The following is a 6,000-nucleotide window of genomic DNA, read 5'->3' as shown; positions in this document are numbered from 1 at the left end:
TGATCGGAGCGAAGGGTCGGAGGTCGGTATGTGTGATCGAATCGGTGAGCGGAGGATGTTGGTCGCAATGTTCATCGACGGCGGCCCTACCCCCGAGGGTCGCCGTCTTCAGTTTTCCCGGTGCGGACTTGGGGACTGCCTGAGGAAAGAACGGCAGCTAGTTGAAAACTGTCTCGGCGGTGGTGACCTGGACTGGCGTCGCTGGAGGGACGCAGGTGGGACGTGGTCGCTGAGGTATTGGTCGATATCCCGAGGTCGTTCGCCATAGCGCGGCCGAGGGGAATCCGGGGAAAATCCGCGCAAGCCCATCCGACGGTACGGGCAGTGGCGCAGAACGTGACCGGCTTCGCCGCAGTGGAAGCACAAAGGCAGATTGTTCGGCGTGCGCCACGCGTGTGCTTTGCGAACGGGTGGTCGAGGTTCAGGCACACCAGTCGAAACTGGATATTGCGGTGGAGGACGTGCGGGACGAGCAGGGTTGCAGGATGCCAATTGTTCAGGCGCAGGGGTACGCAACACGTCGCTGTACGTCATGATCTGGGGTGCAGGCGGCTGGGGTGACGGTACTGATGGCACTGCTTGGCGGAGCTCTTCGCGCACCATATCCGAGATGCCCCCAACACGTGGATGTTGTTCGAGAGAGGGCAGCTTTTGCAGCTCTTCGCGCACGATGCTTCGGATAAGTTCGCGAAGGGCTTCCCTGTCGTTTCCGGCCATTGGCAAGCGGAAGTCTATGGCAGCGATGTTTGCTGAACGATCAAAATGTACAAATCGCTGATTCAAGGCACGCTCGATGCTTGTTCTTCTTTCGTAAAATCAGCAACAGTACGTGGAGGGTCACGTACAAGGCCAACGAACAACTGCTCCTTGACGCCTTGCATAAGGTAGCGCACATTCTTTACCTCCGACATGGAGGGATCCGCCCGGTTGAAAAGGCGAATCATTTCTTCCACAAACATGGCGGCGCTTTCATTAGGCCGCTGTGCTCGGGACTGTATAGAGAGTTCGGCCATCTCTTTTCTTGCATCGTTGCCGAATGTTGCGAGCAGCTGCCGCCGGAAATACTGCCAGGTGGAAATGGTAGCCTCATGGTTTTCGAACCATATCTTGGCGGAGTCTTCTGGTGCGAAATAAACATTCTGCAATTTTCGCTCCTCGTCCCATGCATTAAATACAGCGACCCGGTCGTAGCTGGTCAGCCAGTCCTCAACGTCTTCGAACTTGTCGCCATGAAACAGTGTGGGCATACGTGGAGTATGGCAGATCAGCTGCTGGGCACTCATGGGAAGCTGAGTGGTCTGAATTGCCGCTGTAGTCATCGTGGTTCGCGGTGGGGAAACAAGAAGACCACACTCGGGGGCTAAGCCTCTCAAGCGACGGCTCGCCTTGTGCACAGGTGTCGTGTCCACGGTGTGTAGATGGGCGTAGGGGGCAGCCAGAGGCTCTTCGTACATGGGATCTGCCCATAAGCTCCATCAAAAATGTCACAGAAGGCAGTGAAACTGGTTCAGCAGGTTTACTTACAACTAAGTAAAAGTACCGGCAAGATCAGGCACGGAACCAACTGGCGGGCAAACACCGAGAGTGAAGAAGACGAGCGCGTGCCAGTCTCCCGAGCTCACCACATGGCGGCGCCAGTAAGATAACATTGCGGCAGTATCATGCAGTCGCTGCAGAAGTTGGATAATTAGACTGCCGGCAGCTGCAGTTAAGCAATACGCAGGAGTGGACTGTCGCGCAAGTTGTAGCTGCGAAGGCTAAGAGCTGAAAGCTTGCAAATATCAGGCGGACATTGTGCACTTTTTTGCAGCCTTTACAAAGCTTTATCTGTTTATGCCGCACTGCCCGAGAGTGTCAGAGCAGCTAGGGTTTCTTGTCTTGCGGTGTACTGCAGCTGCAAGCATGGCCGGTACACCGCATTTTAGCTGCTCAGCAATTGTGACATGCATTTTTAACAATGTGTTGTGCTGTGCCACGAGACGATCTGGATTTACTTATCAGTGCTTTGAAACTTTAGAAATATGCACAATCTTTGCTACATGTTCTTGACAGTTCAACTCATTTTGTTTACATATGTGCTAGATTTTTTTTAATACTGCAGGAGGTAGAATGCCAAAGAACTGTATCATGGTTAACGCCATACTGTCAATGAAAACATTAGGAGGATTACGAAATAAAAATATCTCAAGCATTTGATTTTTACTTGAGTTGTATTACAAAAATGCAACTGCATGATGTATGAGTTGCATTTTTAGCACTGCTGTATTCATTTTGCATGCATATTATACCCCTACGTATATGTAACCAAGGCTATATAGCCAAAAATCTCTACTAATGCTTGTTGAGGGCCCTAGTTGGCTAGTAATGTAGCTATTCTGGCAGGAGAGACATATCAAACGAGTCAATAGACATATCCACTTGCTGGAGCTGCAGTGCTTGCGAGAAAACCCTACTCATAAACAAAATTAACCAAGCATAGTGTGTGGGAGCTTACGCCATTCACATACAACTGTGGAAGCTCTCCATGTTTGAAATTCCCATGCCTAATTCTCCAATACTGAATGCTGCATTATGTCAGTCAAAAAAAGGAAGTACTAAAACAAAAGCTTTGATTTAATGGCATCTCCTGAAACCTCTAGAAACTTCAGAATGCAAAACTATTATTTCTTCCAATCAAAGCTGGGAAGAGCCTGTAACTATCTTGCTGTTGTGTACTTTGTGCTGGAGTCTGGTTGGACAGAAAAACTAGATTTTGTATACTTTCAGATGTTTCCAGTAGGCACATAGGCTGTTAATGCATACATACCGAAATGTGAGAATGTATAACTTTTGCACTATATGCAATGTGTTCAAGGTAGAGGAGTCAAGTATGAAAAGCCAAGCATAAAGTGAACTTGTCTTTTGGTTCTTCATAATGAAAACATCAAATGAAAGCAAGGTCTCAGTGCTTAGCACAGCTTTGCTACGGGCACCAAGAGAAACGGCCAGGTGCAAAAAAATAGCTAAAAGTGAAAGTGAGTAGTCTATTATACAACCAGGAAAGACCGGATTCTTGGAAATGGGAAGCCCTTCTCGTATTGTAATTATACCTTATATTACTTTCTCCAGCAGAACTTTTGCAGAAAATGTGCAACTCGCAACTGCTGCAGATACGATTTTGCAGACGCGGTTTGCGGACAGAAATCTGTAAACATAGCGAAGTAACGCTTTCACGTTATTAAAATTTGTAGCTATTTTTGTAGCAGCAAAACCTTAATTTTGGAGCAGTAAAACTCAGGTTTGGAGCAGCTCACAAAAAAAATCTGCACTTTGCAGCATGAATCCTAATTTCGGAGCCTTTAATCAGAGAAGAAACCAGATCTTTGGCATAAAAAAGTGAAGAGGTGCGAATATCGGATTGTGTAAATGTGATCCAAAGGAAATCTAGCAAGGGCCACCTATCATAGGCACTTAGTATATTTTTTTTTTGGAATTCAGCCTGCACCTAGTTTTGCAAATAAGCGTTTTTGTATTGTAGGACATGCAATACACTAACAAAAAAGGAAAATGTGAGCGATAAGAGCGAGGAGAATAATTTTTGAAACTTCGTGAACCAATTAAAAATAGCTAAAGAATATGCATACCTTTGTGTTTTTTGCACCTTTCCTTACATTATCTTGCTCACAAGACTCATAAAACAATGTCTTACTTTCTGCGAAATCTACAGCTTGTGTCAGGGGAGGGTAGCTTCCGAAAAGTCAAATTCAAAGTCGTGACTGTGATTAGCCTGAGTACAAAAAAAACACAAAAACGTTGATTAAAACACAACCACAGAAGAAACAAGAAAAATAACGACCAAAAGGGGAAAAGAAAAATCCCAAAGGCAGATAAGAAAGGAAGTTGTAAGCAATGAGAACTGATGAGCTAGCGCAGCTTCGGCACATGATTCATGCATTCTATGAGCTGGTGATGACTGGTTTTGAGTCGATATTTTGATAAAGGGGAGGTGGGGCGACAACTCGGGATATTAAGTTATATATTTCGTACACAAAGCAGACTTAAAAGTATTTCGATGTTCCAGCATCCGTAAATGTTAATTTTGGCAGTCTTGGGCTCCACTGCGGCGTTATGGAATTTAAAATCTAAGGCAGCTGTGCGTTTCGCAACCTTCTGATGGCCAACATTAATTTCACATGTAGCACCTAAAGTTATTATTAGCACAAACACAGAAGCCATAGCTGATGCACCTCCTGCATGATCTGACATCGGGAAAGTGAGTCTATCGACGAAATAGCATAAAACAACCTTGCTGTACATGAATGGTCCAACAGAATACCTAAAACTTCCGAGTCGCATAAGCAACGAGATATATCAATAAAAGCATGTGGCTGTTAAAACACAGTGATAGTATTCTTCAAGTATTTCTCCATGGTCCTTTTCACAGTGCAACACACTAGCAGTGGTGCCTCGTTACAAATGGTCCCTTTGCCTTATCGGGATGCTTCACCACACTGATTGTAAACCGTGCAGTGAAGCATCCTCAAAACGCAACGGTTCAGCGTACTGAAGAGCGGAGGAAGCATGTGGATGCAAGTGAGAAAAAAATGAATAGGCGTTAGAACGGCATCTCAAAATAAAACTAAAAGACCAGTTACATGCGCTGCAGGGTATAAAACGTCATGACTGGCCATATCACTGCCGCAGAAAGCTGTTCTTAAGTACTGCAAACTTCTGTGGCTAGTCGGGGCATTTTGGCGCAGTGTGGCACAAATTCAACAAAGTTCACGCTTATGGCGCAGCTTGGCGCACAAATATGCAGCTGTATCAAAATGGCACAACTGATGCACCTGTTGCACCCCTGTAAGTGTTGTGCTGCAAGTTTTTGCATTGACAGTGTCCTAGTCAGGCGATCATTCTTTTGCCTCAGCCCCTTGGCACTGAGCGCAATAAACAAACATGGACAGTTTTGTCAGCAGAAAGGACGAGTAGCTTTTCATTCCTATTGCACAAGCAAAATGTTTTGAGTCTATCGATATCTGTAGATGTGTAAACACATTGTTTTCACAAACTGGACCTCACAATGGGGTTTCAATGACTGTCGATAGTCAACTGACAGCAGGAGGGTGCTACTGCTACTGAGTGTCAATAGACCGATCCCAGCGGCCAGTTTCATGATGCCACCGCTGTCATGGTGCATGCTGACACATGTAGTCAACTGGCCGCTCCAGATGACCGGGAAGCCTGCGCGCCATGTTTCCGAACGATTTTTAGCTCGTGTGTATGCCAGAGTGCATTGCGAAAATTAACCTGCCTCATTCCTGGACGCTATAACAGCACATGGCACATACATTACTCTAGTTGTATGTATTTAAGCGTGATTCTTAGTAGCTCCAGGACGAATGAAGCGGCTGGGCTAAAGCCAAAAGGACGCTCAGTTGTGGATGTGTCGGGAAGCGACCGGAAAGTCCAATGTTGCAAGGAGATATATCACATAGCAACATGGAATGTAAGATCTATGGTAAACTGGATGTCGTAAAGCGAGAAATAGACAGATTGAACATTGATATCTCGGGTATCAAGGAGCTCAAGTGGACCGGAATGGGAGAATTTAATTCCGGTGACCATTATGTCTTTTATTGTGGGCACGAATTCAGGAGAAGGAATGAGGTCGCTCTCATAGTAAACAGAAGAATGGGCAAAGCAGTGCTAGGGTACAACCACAAAACAATCGAATGATTTCACTCCGGATGCAAGGTCACCCTTTCAACATAACAGTTATGCAAGTCTATGCACCAACCACTACTGCTGAAGAAGCTGACGTTGGGACATTTTATGCTGACCTGCAATGCCTTTTAGACCGCACTCAATCATCAGACGCCCTTTTTCTCATAGGAGACTGGAATGCTAAGGTAGGGAGTGAAGAAATTTCCAGAATTACAGGCAAGTTTGGTCTTGGTGAGCCAATTGAAGCTGGGCAGAGACTTGTAGAGTTTTTTCAAAAAAAAAACCTGACCATAGCGA

The sequence above is a fragment of the Amblyomma maculatum genome, chromosome 11 (genome assembly GCF_055883805.1).
Source record: "Amblyomma maculatum isolate TAMU_Amacu chromosome 11, ASM5588380v1, whole genome shotgun sequence".
Lineage (NCBI taxonomy): Eukaryota > Metazoa > Arthropoda > Arachnida > Ixodida > Ixodidae > Amblyomma > Amblyomma maculatum.
This window is presented reverse-complemented; position numbering follows the sequence as displayed.